Raw genomic sequence first — 23,706 nt, forward strand, 5'->3', positions numbered from 1 at the left:
CATGAGGACAGGGAGCTTGCCTGGAATTCTCAGTGCCCAGAACAGTGCCTGGCATAATGGGAACTACATAGGGACTGCTAAGTGCTTTACATTCATTCTCAGTTTTCCTGAACTTGGCAGTCACCCTGAGATACTTACCAGAAACACGAACCCCAGGTTCCTCTCATGGAGACTCTGATCTGGCCTGACTTCCAGGTGACACACCGGCTTCTCCCCAGCTCCTTCCTGCACATCTCTTCCTTCTGCCCGCGAAGCTCCTCGCCTCACATGGTGGCCTGTGTTTCCTCCCCAGCCCTCAGGACTCAGTTTGAATGCAGCCTTCCCAGAGGAGCCCTTCCTGAGCCCCAGTCTAAATTGGGTGCAGCTGTGACCTCTGTTTTAGTGCCCTGATTACAGACTGTTGCTGTTCTTCTGTAAGTGCAATGATTTCTTGTCTTCCTTTCTAGACTACAAGCACCTCGCAGGCGGGGACTATACAATCACAGGCAATACTTAGGGAGCAATTGCAAAGGGTCAGGCTGCATTGGCACCATCTTATTGCAGCTTCACAATTAACTCTGTAGCTAAACACTGCCCTAATCTTTGTTTTATAGGCACGGCCCAATGACTTAGGGCACGGGACACCGGGAGTAAGACGCAGAGCCAGAACTGAACTCAGGACCGAGGCAGGCTAGTCCAGAGCCCATTCCTTTATTTACTGGAGTCTACTGCTTCTGTTCGGGTCACCACTGCCTGACACACAGTAGGTGTTCAATAAATACGTGCCAGGTGAATGGATGTTACCTAGAGGTGCATCACAGGGCTGAGAAAGTGTGCGCCCTTTATTAAAAGAATGGGAATGCTGGACAAGAGCACAGTTGCCTTGCTTAAAAGAAAACACCACGATGAAAAAGCAAAAGAGGATGACACCAAACAGCCTGGGGCCATTTAGGGCCCAACTGCCCATCTGTCCCCTGTGCCGCCCTGTCCCCATTAACTGTAAAGCTCGCAAATCTCAAATCGACATACAGCACACCTGAAACTAACAATTCTGTATGTCGACTGTAGTTCAGTGTTCTTTTTAAGTGTAAAGTTCAAGGAGTTTCATCTTGTTAGAATTGAAACCAGGCCCCTCCTTTAAGAGTGTTGACAGACCGGGAAAGAGCCACCCGGCCTCACTGGAGGATGATGGCTTTAAAACCTGACAGCGTTTTCCCTCAAGGAAATGAACTGTTTGGTCCTGCAGGAATCATCTTCAAAGTCGGAGAACCTGGCTTAAACACGACCTTTAGAAGAAGCTAATCGCGCCCCTGACTCCCACCAAGCAGATGGCTGGGCCGTCTTCCCCTTGTGGAATAAGGGGCCTGCTTCACGCAGCTGTCCAAGCTGGGGGCTGAAACGAAGATGCTGGCATTCACCCTCTCTGCTCTTTCATCCGCAGCCTCTGGGGCCTGCGGTCTGGAGTCAAGTGTGGGGTGAGCCGCAGGGGCCGTGGCAGGTGAGGTCTCGCCAGCATTTAGCCCCCGTGCCCAGACACTTGCTCCTTTTTATGTTCCTAATGTTTTTACCAGAAACACTGGATTTTGTTCCAAGCTGGGCTGGGAGCACCACTCTCTTCAGAGGGCATTGGGAAGTCAGGTGTTTTCAACACTCAAGACCCCTTGGAGAATGGCCCCAACTCTGAATTAACAAGTTCCAGAAACAGGTGGGCTACTAGAGAAAGTGAGAAGCATTAAGAGAGCATTCCTAGACAGTAGGTTAAGAGAGAACTGATGCAACAAGAGAAAGAATAGGTAAGTTGGACTTCACCCAAATTAAAAACCTTTGTGCATCAAAGGGCACCATAAATGGTGTAAAAAGGTGGGGGGTGGGAATAGCTCACTGGGAGAGCACATGCTTAGCATGTGTGAGGTCCTGGGTTCAATCCCCAGTACTTCCACTAAATGATAATAAATAAAAATGCGTGATAGTCAAATGTTTAAAAAAAAACAGTGTAAAAAGGGAACCCATAGAATGGGAGAATGTATTTGCAAGTCCTATATTCATAAGGAATTGATATGCAGAATTATCAAAGAACTCCTACAACTCAGCAATGAAAACCAAACAACTGGATTTAAAAATGGGCAAAGGACTTGAATAGACATTTTTTGAAAGAAGATATACAAATAAGCCAATAAGCACATGAAAAGATGCTCAATATCTTTAACATTAGCCAAATGCCAATCAGAACCACACACCCATTAGGATGGCTACTGTCAAAAAGAAACCGAAGAGGAGGGTATAGCTCAAGTGGTAGAGCACATGCTTCGCGTGAACAAGGTCCTGGGTTCAATCCCCAGTACTTCCATTAAAAAAAAAAAAACTGAATAAATAAACCTAATTACTCCCCCTCCCCCTGCAAAAGAAAGAAACAAAGAAAGAGAAGAGAAGGGTTGATGAACATGTAGAGAAACTGGAACGCTTGTGGACTGTGGGTGGGGATGTAAAATGGTGCAGCCATTGTGGAAAACAGTCTGGCCATTCCTCAAAAAATATGAAACACAGAATAACCACATGATCCAGCAATTTCACATATGGCTATTTATCTGAAAGAAGGGAAAGTAGGAACTCAAATACACAGCAGCGTTATCCACAACAGCCAAAAGGTAGAATCAATCCAACTGTCCACTGAGAAATGGATAAATAAACAAAATGTGGAATATTCGCACAATCAATCAGTCTCACAAAGGAAGGAAATTCTGACATACTGCAACATGAATGCACCTTGAAGACTTTACGCTAAGTCAAATCAGCCAGTCACAAAAGGACAAATATTGTTACATTTCTACTCGGATAAGGCACCCTAGTGCAGTCAAATTCATGGAGACAGAAAGCAGAGTGGTGGCTTCCAGGGGCTGGGCGGGAGTAGTCGATGGGGAGTTAGTGTTTGATGGATGCAGAGTTTTAGTTGGAGAAGATGAAAAACTTCTGGAGAAGGATGGTGCTGATGGTACCATAACAACATGGATGTACTTAATGCCACTTAAAAATGGTTAAAATGGTCAATTTTATATTATGTGTATTTTACCACACGAAAAAAGACTTGTCCGCCCAGCAACTGAACCACAGGATCAGCCGCCTCCTCAGCCCCAGTAGTGATGCACAGAAGGTCGCAAAGTTCTGTGAATCTATGTTCTCAATGTCTGTAGTAGACTGATGGCAAAATAGCCCCAGTTATCACCTCTCGGAACACCTGTGCCCTTTACAGCGCAACTATGCTGCTCCCCCCATCCAGAGGCAGAGCCTAAGGAGGGGAGGGTACAGCCCAGTGGTAGAGTGTGAGCTTAGCAGGCAGGAGGTTCTGGGTTCAGTCCCCAGTACTTCCATTAAATAAATAAACCGAATTACCTACCCCCCAAAAAAGTAGAGTCTATTTCTTTACCCCCAGAATCTGGCCTGGCCTTGTGGCTCGTTTACCCAACACAATCTTGTGGAAGCAACAATATGACAGTTTTGACCTAGTCTTCAAAAGATCTCGGTTGCTTCTGCTTGCCCTCTGGGAATCCTGTTACTGTCGTTAGAGGGAGCCAGAGTTAGCTGTCTGGAGGAGGAGAGCCTATGTGGAGAGAGGCCTGTTATCTCAGCTGAGGCCATCCCAAATCACCCCACAGCCACCTGGGCCCCAAACACATGAGCAAGGCCAGCCACAATTAGTGGACCTTGTCTAAATGACAGGTAGCTGGCTGCCTATGCACGACCAGGCCCTGCCCAGACCAGAAAAACTGCCCAGTCAACCAGTAAACTCAGGAGCAATAAGACATGTTTATTGTTTTAAGCCATTCTTGGGGTGCAGGGGATGAGGGCTGTTACGCAGCAACAGCTAACTGATACATACAGTACAGGCATAACTTGGAAATACCGTGTGTTCAGTTCCACACTACTGCAATACAGTGAATATCACAATGAAGTGAGTTGTAGTTGTTTTTCGGTTTCCCAATGCATAAAAAAGTTACATTTACACAGTACTGTGGTCTATTAAGTGTGCAATAGCATTATGTCTAAAAAAGCAATGTGCATATCTTAATTAAAAATACCTTATTGCTAAAAACTGCTAATCATTTGACAATGCAGGGTGGCCACCAACCTACAATTTGTGAAAAAACACAATATTTGACTGTATTCTTACTGAGTCCTTTCCTCTTCCTATTCAAGAATTACATTTGCCTTAAGCATCTAGATTATATTAGCAACCAATATTTAGATTTAAGTTCAGTTTTACTGCTGACTGTGATTTGCTTTACACCATATTTTCCCAGTTCTTTTGTCCTTTATTTTATGTCCTCATTAAAAGATGGAATTAAAGATGTATCTCCTGTAATTTTTTCAGGAGGACTATGCAGATGGTATACTTAAAACAGAAAGCTCTGCAAGCTTGTAAAACGTCAAACCATATAAATATACAAATTGAAAGAAAATGAAGACAGTTTCTGAGTTCCTGCAGGTCTGAAACTGACTATGTTTGCCTTTGAATTTGAAAAACTGCTTGACTGACTATGGAATTCCTGGGCTACAATCTTTTACTTTTGATATTCTCTAAATATTGCTCACTGTCTTCTACTCTAAGGAAGCAGTCTGACATCAACCTTAGTTTTCCCTCTTTTCTGAGAACCAATGTTTTTTTCCAGTGGCTAATAGGCAGGATCCTTTAAATTTAAAAACTTCACTAGGATATATTCAGACATTGATCGATTTGTCATAGTTTGGGGTTTTTTTTTTTTGATCTTTGGTAAGTGAAGTATTTTTTGGGTGAGAAATAACTTTTATTTCTTTGGTGCCTGCTTCTGTTCCAGCTTTCCTTTTACACCCATTTCTCTTTCCAGGGCACATAAACTGTGCAGACAATGTGTCTTGGGGAGTTTTCAACATGTTTCCTATCCTCTCTTCCATTCGTGTCCTTCCTTCAATCTTTTTCTCTGGGTTTTGGGAGAACTCCTCTTCAATCCACCAGTTCGGTATTTTGCAGTACCCAAATTCATTTTTCCCACCACGCTTTTTAAATCTGATCATAATTTTCACCTCCAGGAATATTTTTCTGATTCTCAGATTATTTACTTTTCATGACTGCCTAACTGTTTTCCAGAGGCTGTGTCCTCTCAAATCTTACTAAGAAGATAAATGAGAGCTTGTTTTTTTTCCACCTTGTTTCTTTCTGGGTTTTTTTTTTCCTATTAATTATGTTTGAAGGGAGATATTTGCTTTAATTTCTCCAGGCAGTCCTTTTCTTTTGGTTTACTGAATTCTTTCCATATTCCAGGATTATTTTGCTGTTTTCTCATTCTTATAGGAATGGTGGTTTTGGTAACTCTAGTGGGGTGGTGATGGTGGAGATGGTGGTGATGGTGACAGTGGTTGTGATGGTGATGATGATGGTTATGATGATGTGATGATGGTTATGATGATGTGATGATGGTGGTGGTGATGATGGTGGTGATGATGATGGTTGGTGGTGATGGTGATGATGTTGGTGATGGTGATGATGGTGGTTGTGGTAGTCTCACCCCAGGGCTTTGTCAACCTTCATTGGTTATCTGCAGACCAGCTACACCCTGAATCTATAGGAAAGGCTCCTGAGGGCTATGGTCACCTGGGGTCTCTCTCCAGCTGGTCTTGGCCATTATGAGGGCTATTCCCATCCTAGATGCTACCCAGCCCAGCCCAGAAGTCCCCACCCTCTTATCTCCATTCAGCCCAGCCCTGGGTGGGAGAATTGGCCACATCCTACAGCCACAGGCAGGCAGGGTCTGTAGCTGACCAGTCATGATACAAGAAGTCCTACGAGACAGACAAGGGCTTGTCTAGGGGAGCATGGGGGTGTGGTGTAGGGCAGGGAGGTCTTCTTTTGGAAGGGTCCATGGGGTAGTAGAAAAAGCACTAGTTGTAGCACCCACTGACCTACATTATCATCTCAGTTCTGCTATCATTAGACCATGGGCAACTTGTTCCACCTTGCTAAGCCTTGATTTCCCTGACTGTAAAATGGGACTAATAAAGCCCCCCAGGCCACGTTGTTGGGAGTAACGGGATAATGCAGGTTCTCAACAAACGTTACTTCCCTTTCCCATTTTGCATGCATCTGTCTCAAGCAGGAGGCTGAGCTTAAGGTAGTTTCAGTTTGAGATCCCAAAGTGGAGATTCCTCATAGACAACCCCAGACAGGGGGAATTGGAGGCAGATGGTAGTATGGTCACAGCACAGGCTTTGGCCACAGACAGCCCCGAGCGCTGCATACTAGCTGCATGACCTTGGCCAAGACACTTCACCCCGCTGCATCTTGGGTTGTTGTGCATCATTGGGATGATGGTGTCCTATCTCACAGAGCTGCTGCAAGTGGACACTGGGACACAGGAGCACTCACTGAATGCTCACTGTTAAAGAATTTGGAAATCACTGAATTGGGTTTGTACAATTTGAACAGAAAGATATTCCAGTGTTTTCTGTGTCTGTTCACTAGCCAGTAACCGGCCACTATGACCGTTTCTTGCAAGAGGGATTGCCAAGGGCATACGTCCACTCTGCCACCACTGTCCCTGGTCACACTGGCCATATTCAGAGTGGGCACGATAGGCCCGGAAAGGGGCACGTTAACAACCCTCACTTGGTCATGTTTGACCATCACGCAGTAGGAAAGGAGGGGGCTGGGGGCACTGCTTTCATGTTGTTCTATATTTACCTCCCACTGGCCTGTCTGTGGGACTGGGTGTGTGCTGATCCCTGCCCAGCGCCCCCCTGGCTCCCAGGGGCACCCTTATCGCTGGACACAGACACCTTATCTCCTGGGAGGCTCAACTGGCAATTTTCTTTCAGGTTGAAACCTCCACAAATCAGTTTTCAGATGCTTTCTACGTGACAGCTTGTGGCTGCGGCCACCTCCCTGGTCCCCTCAACTTTGGTCTCTGTCCCTCCACAGTGGTTCAAAGAAGCTTTTGGAAACCTTTTTTCCCTCCAACAAGTTGTTATTCATTCATTCACTCATTCAGGCACTCTATCAATGTTTATCAAGACACGGCGCTGGGGCCTGGGGATACAAGTGCTAATAAGATATATATAAGGACCCTGCCCCTCCTGGAGCTTATGGCAAATAAAATAAGGATGTGGTAGTGAGCGCTGTCATATGAAGAGACAGGCAGAAAGGTAATAAAAGGGGGGCCACCTTTGGATGTAGCTGATGCATTGGGGTCCCCCAAAGATCTCCCAGGGGAGTAGGCTGGGTAGCTCCACAGGTAAGCTGGTGACTTCCCCTAGGCCTGGTTCTCCCCCATATCCCGTTGACTCAGAAGTCTCATCAGAGTCCTGGGATCAGATCCTCATCTCTAGGGGGACTTACATGTTGTGCAAGCTGTTACGAATTGATCTGTCCCTTGTAAAGCTGTGTTGAAGTCCTAACCCGCAGTACCTCAAAATGTGACCTTATTAGGAAATAGTCATTCCTTACGTAATTAAGATGCGGTCATTAGGGTGGGCCCCAATCCAACATGACCGGTGCCCTTTTTGAGGGGGGTTGGTAATTAGGTTTATTTCTTTCTTCTTAGAAGAGGTACTGGGGATTGAACCCAGAACCACATGCATGCTAAGCATGCGCTCTACCACTTGAGCTATACCCTTCTCCCTCTACCAGTGCCCTTATAAGGAGGGAAATTGGACACAGAGACAGACGTGCACTAGAGATGATGTGAAGACACAGAAGGCGGGGACGGCCATGTGGCGATGAAGGCAAAGACTGGACTGATGCCAGGAACATCAAAGATTGCTGGCCACCACCAGAGGCTAGAAGAGGCAAGAAAGGACTCCCCTCTAGAGCCATCAGAAGGAGATGGCCATCCCGACACCTTCATTTCAGACTTCCAGCCTCCGGAACTTCAAGACAGTAATTCTCTGTTGTTTTAAACCATCTACTCGTGAACCAAGTACTTACTGAGCAACTACTATGTGCAGACATTGTGCTAGACCCTAGGGACACAGCTGGAGGCTTGGAGGCTGAGGTGGGGGGTACTCGGGTTAAAGGCCTGAGGCAGGAGTGGCAGGACCAGGACACTGTCATGGAAAGATGTTTATGGGTGAGACTGGAACCCAAGGCAGGGGAGGTGAGCGCCCACTCCTCCCCAATGGACAGAACTGGGGGTACTGTGGGATGAGACCACCCAACAGCCCTTTCCTGTCCTCCTGGCTGCGGTGGTCACCAGGTTGCTTCTCCAGATGGACACATCATAGTAGATGAGGCATCTGCTTAAAAAGCTACAGTCCATCCAATAGTTAGGTCTCCCGAGGCTGCCCCAGATGACACCGGTTGGAGTCTGAGGCATTCCCAAAATTCTCCACTCACATTTACCAAGCTGTTACCAGTTTAACCCAGATGTCACCCAGGGCTCCCCCAGGGCCATCACATGGGCATTCTGTTGGCAAGGCACAGTGTGTTTGCCCCAGGTCACACCCCATTCTCACACCTTCTGCATGCCTTGCCCTTGTGGAAAGCATCTAGGATTGATTCCTGGCTTCCTCAGATTATCAGTAATGTTCCAGTTATCTATTGCTGGGCAGCAAACCACCCCACTCTTCGTGGCATAAAACAACCTCCATTTAACTCTTCAGTGGGTCAAGAATTCAGATAAGGCACAGCGTGGATGACTTGCCTCTGCTCTGTGATGTCCGGGGCCCCAGCTGGGAGGCTGCAGTGGAGTCTTCTTCACACACCTGTCTGATGCTGGGCTGGGATGACTCAAAGCTTAGCTGGAACTGACAACCTAAGCATCTACACTGGCTTCTCCCTGTGCCTTGGGCTTCCTCACAACATGGCAGCCTTAGGGTAGTTGAAATTCTTACATGACAGCTCATTCTTCAAAGTCAAAGGAGCCAGAGAACGAGGCAGAAGCTGTACGGCCTTTAAACACCTAACCCTGGAAGTCAGAATTGCGTCCGCTGGATTCCGCTGGTCAAAGCAGTCCAAGCCCTCGAGTTTCAAGAGGAAGGACATGGCGCCTATGGACATAGACAGTCAGTTACATCCACTAGGAAGGAACCAGACCTTCCTCAGGTCAAGGTACACCTCACCTGACTGACAACACCTGGCCCTCAAACCCCTTGGTGTGAAAAATCAAAGCCCTTCAAAGCCTGTCACAGACTGGATTCCAGCCTCCTCCTCTGGCCCTCTGAGCTCTCCCCAAACTGGTGGAATGCTCTCATACCAGGGTTCCAGCCGCTGGCCACTGTGGCCTCGAGGATCCAGGAACTTCAGAGGGTGCCATTGTGGCTGGCAGCTCCAGAGATTATCCTTCCAGAGGCTCTGGGCGCCATAAGGGGACACAGAGACCCACATGGAACGCTGGGTCCTCAACCTGACAATGATGCCCCCTTGCCCTCTGCTAATGACTCAGCCATCTGTCTTCCCTCCCTGAACTCTGCTCCGCTGGAAGCTGCGCAGATCCCCAGCTGGGGCTTCAAAGTCGGTGGGTGGGGGGATGGAGTGGTCCTAAGCCTAGGAATCAGAATGGGAGCTGCTAGTGATTCTCTAGAGTTCCCGCCCCAACTCATAACTACTCACAGGCGTGGACAGCTGAGTCTGGGCTGCACCCTTGAAAGGGCCACCTTTGAAGCCAGTGGCGACACTGAAAGGTCTCCTGAGTGGCGGGCACTGGCTCTGAGTGACTGAGACAGCGACCACCGGGGCCACACCTGGAAAGGCCACTCTCTCAAAAGGACCCACGTGCACTGCCAGCAGGCAAGAAGAGACAGGAAGAATGCACCTCCGCTGTCAGTGACCCCTGGTCCCCAGCAAAATGATGACTGTAGGATCTGAGGGGTCTGAGAGTCCAAGAACAAAGCCACTTCCCATTTTAGTTGACAAGACGCAGCTGGGTCTTTTCCTGGTGGAAGTGATGCCAGAAGGAAGAGGACCCTTGCTCTTTGGAAGCAGGGGTTCTTCTCTTCCTCCCTCCCCTTCATTCACTCACTCATTTGTTGCTTCCATCATTCAACATGCAGTCGCTGAGAGCCCACTGCAGACACAGCCCTGCTGGGCTCAGCACTAGAGGTTAGCAGGTGGCCAGGACAACCCCTGGCCTCAGACCCCAGGTCATCCCAAGTCATCAGACCAGCCTGAGTTCACGTCCCAGCCCTACCACGTGCTGGCCAAGTCTCCGGGTGTGGTGGGCTGGATGGTGGCCCCTCAAAGATACACCCACATCAAGTCTCTAGAACCTGTGAATGTGACCTCATTTGGGAAAATGGCACACGGCAGGAGATCAGGAATGCTGGCTGTTTTCTAATGGGTCTGTGCCCCACCCACCCCACCACCACCCTCCTCACCAACCCCCACTATAATGGGCTCCTTGGTCTCCAGTGAATTTCTAAGTGGGGCCCTAAAAACAAAGATGCAAGATTGGATTCTGATGCCATTTAGAGGTTTTAAGAGGGGCTGCTCATTCTATCCGTGAGCCTGAATTGCCTGCATTCCGTGGTGTACTGTTTGAAGGTCCTTGGGCTCCTGGACAAGAATGAATTCTACAGGGATTAGACAAGTCAAACCCACACGTGCATAAGCTAAACGACGCTCTGCGCTTGGACTCCTGCCCCTGATCAGCACTTAGTAAATCAAGTGTGAATGAAATGAACCCCAGCATCCAGTGCAAAGCCTTCTTTTTTTATTTATATTCACCTGCACAAACACCTCATGTTTAGGGTGTTTTTAAACTTATTTGGAAATCTTTATGGACTCACAGGAAGTTACAAAAATAGTACAGAGGAGTCCATGGACCCTTCACCCAACCTCCCTCAAAGATAACATCTTATAGAGCAGTAATCTAACACCCAAAGGAGACAGACCTGGGTATACTGCCGTGAACTAGACCACCTGCCTCACTCCTTTCTCACCAGTTTTCACATATGTTCATTTTTGTGTGTGTTTCCATGTAATTTTACCCCATGGATAGACTGGCATCACACCACTGCAATCAAGACACAGGGCAGTTCCATCCCCGCGTAGGAACTTCCTCGTGCTGCCCCTCTCAGTCACAGCCCCCAACCCCGCTGTGCTCTCCATCTCGTTAAACGTTTTGTCGTTTTGAGAACTTTATACAAGTGGACTCACAGAGTACTCAACCTCTGAGATCAGCTTTCTTCACTAAGCATCACTCCCCCTGAGATCCATCCAAGTGACTGCACGTATCAAGTTTGATCCTTTTCATCGCTGAGTAGTATTCTATCATGGGGATGTCCCACAATTTGTTGAGCCATTCACCCGCTGAAGGACTAAGGTGAACTATTCCTAGTTTGGGGCTACTAAAGCCACTTGAACCTTCATCTATGGGTTTCTGTGTGGACATGTTTTTATTTCTCTGGGATAAACGCCCAAGGGAATGTTCAGTTTTAAGCCTGTTATCTGGCACGCATCTGCTAAAGAGTTACAATCTGCAGAGTTTAGATTTTGTGTTTTAAGGCACTAGGTGGTCATTCTTCTAAAGGGAAATCGCTCTGTTCTCACATGGGTTTTATAAATGGGGCTTCTTCTATGTAGACTTCACATATGATGCATGACTGAAACATTCTGCTGTACGCCAGAAACTGACACAACGTTGTAAACTGACTATACTTCAATTATAGTAAAAACAATTTGCATTAAAGATTAATATTAATATTCTTTTTATCCAAGAGATAATCGTACTGTTCTCATAACCAATTTGAAAAGCAGAAAAGAGACAGCCATTGTACTGCCATTCCTCAAATGATGACACCGAAATCCATGGTTGATGTGGTTTTGTTTTTCATCCTTCCAAGCCTAAACTGTTGTAATGGACCACTTGTGGCCTCTCAGGGATGCTGAGGGGGGTACAGAGGAGAGGATGCAGACAGCCTGGGGGGCCTGAATTAGAGGGCCAATGACAATGACAATGGCCCAGGCTTCTGGGTTCCTAATCATTGCACTTTTCAATGAAATATCTCAAAAAGACCAGAGGTTAAAGCAGTTTTATCAAAATGGTAATGTTTCTATGGCAAACTGCAGTGAACAAGAGGAATTTCAGGCATTTCTCTGTGGGGCTTAGTAAAAAAATTCACCACACCTTCGTAGCATATAATTCAGATTAAAAAAAATAAATTACCAGCAACATGGATGGACCTGGAGATTGTTATACTAGGTGAAATAAGCCAGAAAGAGAAAGCCAATATCATATGATACCATTTATATGTGGAATCTAAAAAAAAAAAATGACACAAAGGAACTTATTTACAAAACAGAAACAAACTCGCAGACATAGGAAATAAACTTAGGGTTACCAGCGCGGGCAGTAAGGGAGGAAGCGGTGGTGGGGAGGATTAAATGGGAGTTCGGGATTTGCAGATACAAACTACTATGTATAAAATAGATCAACAAGGTCCTGCTTTATAGCACAGGGAATTATATTCAATACCTCGTAATAACCTATAATGAAAAAGAATAGGAAAAAGGATATATATAACTGAATCATTATGCTGTACACCAGAAACTTACATTGTAAATCAACTATACTTTCATTAAACATAAATAACTAAATAAATAACAATTTAAAAATTAAATCTTTCGAAGTTAATATATTTAAAACTATTCAATGCAATCTTAAATAAATTACCAAGAGTCAAATACATATTGAACATGGAATTTGAATAAGTATTTTCAAAAAGTCTGGATGAGAATTTCCCCCTATAAATGCAAGTTTCGTGTCAAGCTTTGGGCTCATGGCCACCTGTGCTTCCTGCTTTAATGATGAGGGCTTCACATTCTTAATCATCATCACTGCCAAGAAATTTTGCTTTTCAAAGTGGTTTTAAAAAGGCTTAGAAAATTTTTTTGCCATCTCAAAAAATTGACAATAGTCAAAATAACATTTAAAGAACCTCTTTTCTTTCACTGGCAATAATACTGTGGGAACTTCATGGGGTTCTGAATCCAGTCAAATTTCTTCACAGAGTTTCGAAATGGTGACAAAGCCCTGACTTCTAGGACACCTGCGCATGGCTAGGCTGCCTGAGGTGGCATGATTCCCCTAAAGGAGACATCAGTCACACTGGCTGAAGCGTCTGTGTTAAGACAGCACCCACCCCCATCCTTCCCTTCCCATCCTTCCCTGTGGGCCCAACTGTGTGTGTCTGTTTCTGCCGCTTCTGAGCATCTGGAACACAAGCCCCAGCCCCATGACCCTGGCCCATCTCAGGCAGTGGGCACTCTGCGGCTAGCTGCGGTTGTTGACATCCAGGTGGCAGCGTCTCCTTGGCCGCACCCAGCATTCCACCCACACCAGGGCATGCCACTGAGGTTCCCATTGTCCAGCTCAGCCAGGCTGCCCTGAGGTGTCAGTGTCTCAGGCACACCTGAGCGTCTAAAGAAGCACACCTGTATGCCAAGCACAACCCACGTGCTCTGGTGTAGAAGACAACGTAGGGAACCTCAAAGTACCCCTACCACCTGGTCCAGGAAGTAAATGATACGCAGATCCTACTAGAGCCCAATGACACTGATTTACTGTAAGAAATACATATTTGGTCTTCGACCCCATTCCGGATGCAGAGCTCCTAAAACCCTGAAAAATTCCTAAGTGAAGAGAGCAATAAAGGTGCCTTTTGTGATGTTAAAGAGGCATTGTTCGGAAAGCCCCTAGGTCACCAAAGGATGGGGACTGGTTGCTAGAACCAACTACTTGATTAAAGAGAACTTTTAGTCCCTTCCCATTGACCTCCAGGGAGTGGGGATGGGAAAGGAGCTGGAGATCGAGTTCAATCACCAACAGCCAACCACCTAATCAATCCTGACTCTGTAATGAAGCCTCCGTGAAAAACCAGAAGGATGGGGTTGGTGAGTAACACTGAGGAGAGTCGTGTCCTTCAGGAGGGCGTGGAAGCTCCGCCCCTTTCCCCATACCTTGCCCTATGCATCTGTCCCATCTGGCTCTTTCTGAGTCATACTCTTTTATAAGGGTGGGGGGAGGTATTCTTGGAGGACAGAGCCCTTAACCTTTGTGTTCTGACACCACCTCCAGGTAGATAGTGTCAGAATGGAGTTAAATTGTAGGACACTCAACTGATGTGGGAGAATAGCTTGGTATGCGCGAAAAACCCACACAAGTTGGAACTGGGTGCAGAATATTAAGCCCCCTGCACGCCCGTCCCCAATTCCATCTCCTCTCACCCCTGCAAAGGTAGCCACTATCTTGATTTGGGTATTTATTATTACCATTCATTTTTTAATATTTTACTACATGTGTATGTATCCATACAAATATAGAACTCTCTTGCATGTTTACAAATTTAGCAAATAGTATTTGGCTAAGAATCCTTCCATAACTTAGTTTTTTGGGTTTTTTTTTAACATTGTGTGATGTTTCCATGTTGATACATAGATTTCATACATTTCTTTTCACAGTTGCACAGTATCCTATGAAATACACTCCAATTTATCCCGTAAATAGACAGTTAACTAATTCCCAATATTTGCTTTTACAAATGATGCTTTAAGGCCTCTTTTATGTTTACATAGGTGCTTAGGAACCTGTTCAAGAGATGCTCTGAGGTAGCAGAACAGACGAGTGGTCAGAAGAACCCCGGGTCACCGGCCTATTCGAGGGGGTTCGTGAGAGCCCCCCTCTTCTAACTACAGATCTTCATGAAGCCAGATTTTTTTCACCAAAACAACTTACCGCAACGTACAACGTAGAAACAGATACCAGAATCCAGCTGCTTCTGCTAAGCCAGGGAGTGAAGAGATTTTCAAACATGTAAAACAATGCCAGCCACTCACGAATCTTGTTTTGAAAAACACGGCTACTTGCCATTAAAATATTTTATGTTAAATTACCATTGGTTTATTACTGTTGTTAATGAATTATTAGATGTTTTAAATTTCTCAGTTTTCATTTCTAAGATACGCACATAAACGAAAATTCTCTGGAGAGCTCATTTTTAAGGCTATAATAAGAGTCCCCCAAATTTCTGAGAACCCCTGTTCTCAGGTACATACCCCGGTGTGGAATGACCAGGATAGGCAGAATATGAACGTCCAGCTTCTCGAGATGAAGAGGGGGCGGCGGCGCCGGCGGCTGGGAGCCCGGAAACGCGAGCGCCGATGGGAGGTGGTTTGGACACAGCCGGCAGCCGTCGTTTCTAGAAAGGGTTTGGAGAAAGCTCTGCGGCAGCTCTGTTGATACCAGTGAACCAGGATCCGTTCCCCTAAATGTTGGAACAGTGCTCTGAAACTGCACAATGGACCAAGGTCTTTTACTGAGTTGGCTGGCTCCTCTTGTTGCGGAAAAATGTGTTACAGCTCAGTTGTAACAGCAACCTGGATCCGGGCGAAAGACCAAGCAGCACTCGGAAAACTGGAAAAACTCAGGTTTATTACGCCAGGACACTCAAAAGACTTAATAATTCAAACTCTGCACCCCGGGTGTAGGTTTACACAGGCTTTTTATAGGCTGCCAGTTTTACACTTTGCAACATTGTATGCAAATAAGGTATAACAAGTTGACCAACCAGGAACACGCTTTCTAGAAATAGACCAATCAGGAGTGAGCTCCCCGCAAATGAACTACTACAAATGGACCAATCAGAAGTTAGAGAAGTGGGCCAATCAGAAGTGAGAGTAATAACCAATCAGAAGTGAGAGTAATAACCAATCAGAAGTGAGAGTAATAACCAATCAGAAGTGAGAGTAAAATAACCAATCAGAAGTGAGAGTAATAACCAATCAGGAGTGAAGGAAAGTGAGCGCAGAGAACCAATAGAATTCTAGGTGTAAGTTAGCCGCTTTAGAGGCAAAAAATGAGATAGAGCCTCTGGGCCAGGGAACCGGACGGTGCTAAGAGGAGAGCAGCGGCCCTGCGTAGGGGTCCTGCTGGTCTTTTTATGGGGCTTCTCTCTTCACTCTGGCTGATGGCATGTTGAGGCATATGGGCCAGTGGCAACGAAGGCATCCGATCCAGAGGCGGCCACTCTAGAGACCAGGTCACCCCAGCATCGTGGGCCAGTGCGTCACCAAATGCATGAATCCGTCATCAGCTCTGGGTGGCGAGAATGGAGACCACTGTGACCCCAGCAGCAAGTCACACAGCAGGCGGGGTGCAGGCCATCGTGAGGAACAGCTGCCAGCCTGTGGCAAGCCCGGTGGGGTTATGCTCATCAAAGGGTCCAAGAAGGCAGAAGCTGCTACTGAGGCCCGCCAGCTGCCAGCATCCTCGGGAGATGCTGGGAGAGAGCCCCAGTCAAAGGCTGAAGGGTCTTCCTTGCAGAGGCTGGAGGAACTGTTCAGGCGCTACTAAGGATGAGTGGGAGGATGCAGTTTTGGAGGAAGGCATGGAGCGCTTGTGCAATGACCTATATGTTGACCCCACGGAATTTCTAGTGCTGCTCTTGCCTTGGAAGTTCCAGGCTGCGACCATGTGCAAATTCACCAGGAAGGAGTTTTTTCATGGCTGCAAAACAGTGCAGACAGCATTGATGGGATCTGTGCACGATTCCCCAGCCTCTTAACGGTAGCCAAACAAGAGGATAAATTCAAGAATCTCTACTAGCTTACATCTCAGTTTGGCCAGGACTCTGAAGAAGGGCAGCGGTCACTGCATCGAGAAATAGCCATTACCCTGTGGAAACTAGTCTTTACCCAGAACAGTCCTCCAGTATTCGACCAGTGGCTAAACTTCCTAACAGAGAACCGCTTGAGGATCAAAGGCATCTCCCGGGACGCTTGGAACATGTTCCTTTTGTCACTCAGGTGTTTGGCCCCGACTTCAGCAACTACAGTGAAGATGAGGCCTGGCCAGGTCTCTTCAATACCTTTGTGGAGTGGGAAAGGGAACGAAGGAAAAGAGAAGGGGAAGGGAGAGGTGGGCTCAGGGCCGGGGGGCTTGTGTCCCGAGGAGCCGACTAGTGGCTCTGTCTCAGGAGCAGCAGCAAGGATCTGCCCGTGTCCTAAAGCCATCCGAGGAATTGGACCTTTCTGGAAATTACTGAAGATCTGGATATTTTTTACTTTACACCTTTCTCTGCCTTGTATTTGAAAGGGTTCTAAAATGCTGTTTCATGTTTTAGGCATTTTCTTCACTTTTTGGCTATTTTGGTTATTCCTATTGTGGGGGGGGGTTCACCCAAAATATTGCAGCCTGGTTACATGTTGTGTTTCTTTTCTTTTCTTTTCTTTTCTTTTCTTTTCTTTTCTTTTCTTTTCTTTTCTTTCTTTCTTTTTTTTTTTTTTTTTTTTTTTTTTTGAAGGCTTCAGATAGAATAAACCTGCCGTTTCTTGCTCAAAATAGTTTTTGGGGTTTTGGGGGGGTTTTTTTGTTTTTTTTTTGGTCGGAGAAGGTGCCAAGCAGGGAGGGGGGTGGTACAGTTAGGCTGAATTATCATTACAAAGGGATACCAGTTTTGCATATTCTTGTTTCTCAGGGCAGGTCCGTACTGTGTGCAGTGCTGTTTACATGGTTGAATTTAGGTTGTAATAATTATTTTTAAAGATTTACAGAGTTGCATAGCATCAGTAACTGTTAACCACATTGTATTAATTGCCAGGTGATTTAAAGTTCTTGGAGAGCTAAGGCCAGCCAAGAACATTTGTAGTCTAGTTATAACCCCTTTAAAGCTAATGTATCTGAAACCCTTATTTCCCCGATTTCTTGTCCTTTCCTTCTTTGACCTATTGCATTTCATGTTGAGTTTATCCATCAATGTGCTGCACCTGTCAGTCAAGTGAGCAGTTGTTTTTTTAGAACACATTGTATGTACTGAGACCCACTTAAAGCACTGAATGCAGAGAAAGCAGTGCTACCTCAGTTTTGCTGGAAGTAGATTTTGATACTTTTCTTTCTTTGATGAATATTAGGTCTTTTCATGTTGTAACTGGAAATACTTTTTTTTTTTTTTCTGTCCATTTACCTTGGAGCCAAAGTTTGTCTTCCCGGTGGTCAGAAAACTGGGCCTGCCAGCCAACTGACTTGAAGGAAAACTGTGGTATGGAGCTCTGCTTGAATTTTTTTTTTTTAATTTTTTTAAGTATCATCAGCTTACTTGTCTGGCAAGTGCAGAAGCCTGGGGCTGACCTGAACTCTGCCAAACAAATAAGAATTGTATTTCATAGTTAAACATGCGCCCTTTCCCTTCTTGCTGCACTCATGTTGTCACTTAACCCCCAGAAGTTATTTCTCTTCTTTGTTATAATGTCAGGCTGATTTGGCGTAATGTGATGACTGTTTAGGTTAACAGGACCCTCCTTCCCTTACCCCCAAATATGTATAGATACATATATAAAAATACATATATACGCATATATGTATCTATATTCCTTTGTTTCTTCTTTATGTTTTTTTTAAGTGGGGGAGGTAGTTAGGTTTATTTATTTATTTTAATGGAAGTACTGAGAATTGAACCCAGGACCTCACGCGTGCTAGGCATGCGCTTTATCACTGGGCTATAACCGCCCTGCTTTTGTTTCTTTACCTGCAAAATATGGCTACAAAACGGAGCTGCCTGCAATATATAAAGTATAAGAAGAAGACATCATCATGGAGGCTTTTGTATCTGAATTTGGTCCATTTTCACTAAAGAACAGATGAATTTTCCCAGCCCTTTCCTCGCAGGAGGGGTCCCAGTTCCCCAGGCTCCCCCCGCGGGCTCTCCTCCCTGAGGCCAGCTCTGGCCAGACCACCATGGAGGAGTTGATGGGTCCTACCTGGTTTCAGTAGAAGGGCCTCTTGTTATTTTTCCATTTAAAAAAAAATGTCCTCATAAAATTATACTGGAAGGTTGGGTGGCAGAAACTTGTACAGTTCAGCTTCCAACACTTTGGAAGAGACTGAAAAGGGAGTCCTTTAAACAAAAAACTTGTAAAAAAAAAAAAAAATCCAGCTTTCCTAGCTGTCACCGGGTTTGTCTCCTGAGTGGTCGTACCGCACAGAGAAACTGACACTTGATACCACAAGACTTTTTAAATTCTTGCCAAAATGCAGAGTGTGAAATTAAATCTCATTAGAGATTTCATGTGCATTTCCCTGATGATTGATGAACAATAAATCCCCTAGAAATTTACTTATTTATTTTTAACTATTGTAAAATACACATAATATAAAACTTGCCGTCTGAACCATTTTTAAGTGTGTGGTTCAATAGCATTAAGTATATAAATATTGTTGTGCAACCAATCTCCAGTGCTTTATTTTTTTTGAATGGTATGAGGATCAAATTTATCATTATTAATTATTATAATTAATTATTATCATCTTTGGTGTTAATTGGCAAACCAGTGGTCCCAGTGCCTTTCACTGAGTAGCCCATCCTTCTTTCAGTGATTCAGAATTTCCTTTGTGTGTGATGTATGCAGTTTGTACCTACAAAAGGTGCTCTTTCTGGGTCCTCTCTTTTGGTGTATCTGTGTCAATGACACATTGTTATAATTACTACAACTTTATTATCAGTCTCAAAAACTGGTAGGGCACATGTGCCCAACCCCTCTTCTTCAAAATGTTTTTGCTTCTGCTATTCCCTTTAAATTTTGGAATTAAACGATCAAGTCCTACAAAAATTCCTATCAGGATTTTTTCTTTTTTTTTTTTTTTTAGTTGCATTGAGGAGATGGGGAAGCCTGAACCAGCCAAAGGCTGAATGTAGAAATGGGGGCCTCAGTGACTGACCAGGCAGAAGAGATAAAGACAAAGGAGATGAGAAAGAGGTTGAGTTTCCAGCCGGGGCACTGGCGGCCAGTGGCAAGGGTGGAGAAGGTTTTGAGGTGGTGATTAGGTTGCAACCAAAACGGGAAACACTGGGGTTGGTAAGGGTTTTGACACCCGGCTACTTCATTCTCCGTCACTGGTCCCATGAACAGGCATCCCTGACCCACCCTCGGTGGTCAGGTGGGGTCCAGTCTTGGGCCAAAACCTCATGGTGAGACCAAGGACCAGGCTTAATGTCAAGACGAGCCAAATGCCAGGCTTTGGGGCAGTGTTAATCCCAGCTCTGGGTAAGACCAGTTCACGGTCAGCTGAACAACTGCGGGTAAAAGAACGGTCAGCTGAGGGCCGACGGCCTGCGCTGGGGCCGGGGGCCTCTGCGGGGAGCGGTCTGGACAGAAACTCTTGCTTTGGGCCCACACTGATGCAGAGGGCTCTTCTCTGAAAGCCTTGCTGGGGAGGAGGCTGGCCTGCTAGTCCCGCCTCTTAACCTCTCCCTCCTCCAGTACGCGGGCTGTATCAGTAAGGACACCTGGAGTTGCAAGAGAGGGAAACCCAAAGTAGAAGTTAATCTTTGACTGACCTGAACAGGAAGACCAGAGAGACATCTAGTTTCAGGCATGGCTGGATCCAGGGGCTCAAATGTTGTCAATAGGGTGCTGCCTCTCTGCCTGTCTCTCAGCTTTCTTCTTGAACTGGATCCAAAGATGGTCACTCCATAGCCCCAGGATCTCTTCCTACAAGCTTATTGATCCCAGCTGAAGGGAATGCTTCTTTCTGGAGAATTCCAGCAAACACCTCTCAGGACGGATGCTCTGTGGCCTGGCTTTCTTTATGTGAGCCAGTCACTCTGACCCTGATTGTCCAGGTCACCTCTCCAGCTCTGACCAGGTGGACTGAGAGTGGGGAGAAGTGGTTCCATAAAGGAAAATCCCCAGATGAAGAACGGACGCAGGACAGGCAGACACAGCAGAAGCCACCGCAGGCCGGGGGAGGGGGCCTCCCTGCTCTGCCCAAGGGAAAGGAGTACGGGAATGTCTCCCAAACCATCTCCTACCATATAACCAAGTAACCTCCTCTGTGCTCAGCCAGACCCCCTATTATGAAAGAAAAGGGGGAAGTATCTCTGGGTAACCAGGGAGCCCCCCCTCACTCTGCTCACACCTGTTTTACATCACTGTGAAAAAAAAAAACTAGAAGAGAAAGCAGTTTTTTGAGTGTGTTAAAGTACATAAGGAAAAACAATAAACTTGCGAGTGGGGGGTTTCAAGTCAGAAGCGACTGGGTGTATTTTGGTCAATTGATAAAATTCTGAATCATGAATGTTATTTGCTCAAAAGGACCTCTGCTATTTGCTTTCCAGGTTTTTGGTTTAGAAAATGGTTAATAATTTGGTTTCAGCTGCTGCCACATTCCTCGTAGGCCCTGGGATTATACAACCACTTCTGCTCTGGAGAATAGCCGGGGGCAGCGCCTACAACTTGCTGGAGAGCAGCGTTTGAAGTCAGGGTGATGCTGAGTAACACGAGCAGTGCCACTGAAAGACGGATGTAAATATTATCCCCGAGAGCTCACCTTTCTGCATAAATCCATTTTCCAGAAGGAAGATGTCTGCGATCTCTTTTCCAACCTGGGCTGAGTCAGCGCCCCAGATGGAGGAAGCTGAAGGTCCCACGAAAGGCTTTTCTACCCGGGAAAGACGAATGTGGAGGTGGCAAACCTTAGAAGGCAAACCTGTTTCCGCCTTGCTCAGCACAACAAACTTGGAAGTCAAGAACCTACCGCTCTAAAAACCTGCAAATGACCTAAATGCCCAGAAAGGAATGGAGGCCAAACCGTCAGTTCATTCACTGACTCAGTAAATGTTACGTGCCAGCAATTATCTCTAGGTAGGAGATTTGACAGTGATTTTTTTTCTTCTTTAGAATTTGTCGGTGTTTTCCAAATTTTCTCAAATGAGCCTGTCTCACTTTTATCATCAGAAAAATATTAATGCTCATTCAATAAGGACAAAACCAACGAAAGGAATGGGTGCTCTGGGAGTGGTCTGGCAGCATGCACCAGTTAGCTACTGCTATGTAACAAATCACCCCAAACATAGTAGCTAAAATCAACATTCATTCCTTATTATTTTCTGTTGTGGTTCTGGGGACTGACAGGGCTCAGCCAGGCACTTCTTTCTCAGGGTCTCTCATGCATTTGCAGTCAGATGGTGGCTGGTGCTGGAGCCATTTTGAAGGCTCCCTCCCTCACATGTCTGGCATTTGATGCTGGCTGTTGCTAGGACCTCAGCCGGACTAGAACACCAGCATGTGGGCTCATGTGGCGTGAGCTTCCTCACAGCATGGTGGCTGGGATCTAAGGGTGAGTGTCCTGAAAGAAGAGAGCCAGATGGATGCTATACTGCCTTATGACCTAGTCTCAGATGTCACACAGTGCCACTTCCACTGCAGACCATTATTAGAAGCAAGCCACAGAAGTCAGCCCATATTCAAGAAGAGAGGACTTAGACGCCGACTTCTGATGGGAAGAATGTCGGGAAATTTGCAAACATCTTTAAACGGGATCGTGTTTTCCTGAACTAAAGTTCCCAAGAACCTCTGCTGTCCTCCACAACCAGCCATGTTACCCCCAACCCCGTGAGTCTCTGTCACATCCATCTTCTCAGCAACCCTGAACCCCACCTTGGACCCTCTGCTCTCAGCAGAAGACCTGGCCCTGTCAGAGACAGCAGACATCCCCACACATACACACTCTCTCTAAAAGCTCTCAGAGCTGAACCTGAACCCCTTTCCCAAGGTGACCGCTGTCCCCTCATCTCCTCCATGACCTCATCCAACCTAATGGGCCATCCTTCTCCCTCTTCCTTCACATTCTTGGAAGGTGCTCGGTTTCCTCAGAGTTCCCTCAGAGCCTGGGGAAGGGAACCATTCAAAAGGCACTGCAATAAGCCAGCCAAGGTCAGACCAGGGCAGTGGGAAAAGGCAGGAAAGGGTCGGCTAAAAGAAAGTCCCCTTTGGAAATAGAATGGCTGTTCCCTCTAAGGTGATGATATGGGGAGTTTTTGAACTTGACTTTGAGGCTTCCATCTTTTGCGTCCCTGGTGTCTTTCTTAGTAAATACATAAGACAGAGTTCCCTCTGTCCTCTTAAATCCCAGAGCAGTGAGTGGTCATCTATCCTGCCAGACAGCATCCTCTTCTTGACCTAACCACCATGACCCCCAAAATAAAGCCCCAAAGAGAAAGGGGAATGAATGCAGTGGCCATTGCATTTGGTTACAGTGTGAGCTCTTGGCCTGAGTTTTGCCCTCTAGTCCTCCCAGTGCCCCTAAGAGGTCAGTGTGGCCGCCTGTTCCCGTGTCCCAGAAGTTGGGCAGGTGAGGAAACCACAGAGGGGCGATCCCTGTGCAGGACAGCTGACCCCAAGGTCGCACTTCTGACCACTGTGCACTGTGGCCCATTGCAAACTGCAGGCTGACCAATGCCACAGGCCCTGGCACTTCGCTGTTGGGGACTGAGGCGGGGGTGGTTAACACTCACCTCCCCTCACCCCAGCCTGCAGCCCTTCATTCCTGACAGCACGGCTGAGACTCCCGCCTGGTATCTCTTAGATTAGCCCCTGGCTATTTTTGTTCTGCCCTTGTTTAGGGAAGAAACACAGTTGGGGCAAACCCTCAGGCAGGGCCCCCGGGGAGACCACCATTAGCCAAGGAGGAAAACAGAGCTTATTTTACATTTTACGTTTTTTTTTTTTAATCTTTTTTTCCATAGAAGCATCTCCACACTTTCAGAACCAGGTGGTCATGCATCTGTTAAATGAAGTCTCTTCTCCTGGACTGGTGGGAAGGGGTGTCAAGGAGAGGGGCTGGGTGAAAGGAAAAGGAACCTGGGAAGGGGAAATGGGAGAGCTGCCGGGGGAAGTCAGGGAAGGCTGGAGAAGGGCCAGGCTGTGCGTGGGAGGGAGAGCTCAGGGACGTCCCGAGGTGGAGGAGCCCCAGGGACATCTGAGTGGAGACA

At 46.4% G+C, this 23,706-nt stretch overlaps 1 long non-coding RNA gene and 1 pseudogene across 1 annotated transcript; both read left to right on the plus strand.

The window, feature by feature from the left end:
- The first annotated feature begins 13,603 nt into the window (after window positions 1-13,603).
- LOC140688335 (uncharacterized) lies at window positions 13,604-14,835 on the plus strand. Its single transcript, XR_012062971.1, has 2 exons — window positions 13,604-13,834; window positions 14,516-14,835. It is a non-coding gene; the product is annotated as an uncharacterized lncRNA (long non-coding RNA).
- A 191-nt stretch (window positions 14,836-15,026) lies between these two features.
- LOC102535704 (DCN1-like protein 3 pseudogene) lies at window positions 15,027-17,139 on the plus strand (annotated as a pseudogene).
- The last annotated feature ends 6,567 nt before the right edge of the window (window positions 17,140-23,706 follow it).

This window comes from Vicugna pacos, chromosome 22 (assembly GCF_048564905.1).
Source record: "Vicugna pacos chromosome 22, VicPac4, whole genome shotgun sequence".
In the NCBI taxonomy this organism is placed as follows: Eukaryota; Metazoa; Chordata; class Mammalia; order Artiodactyla; family Camelidae; genus Vicugna; species Vicugna pacos.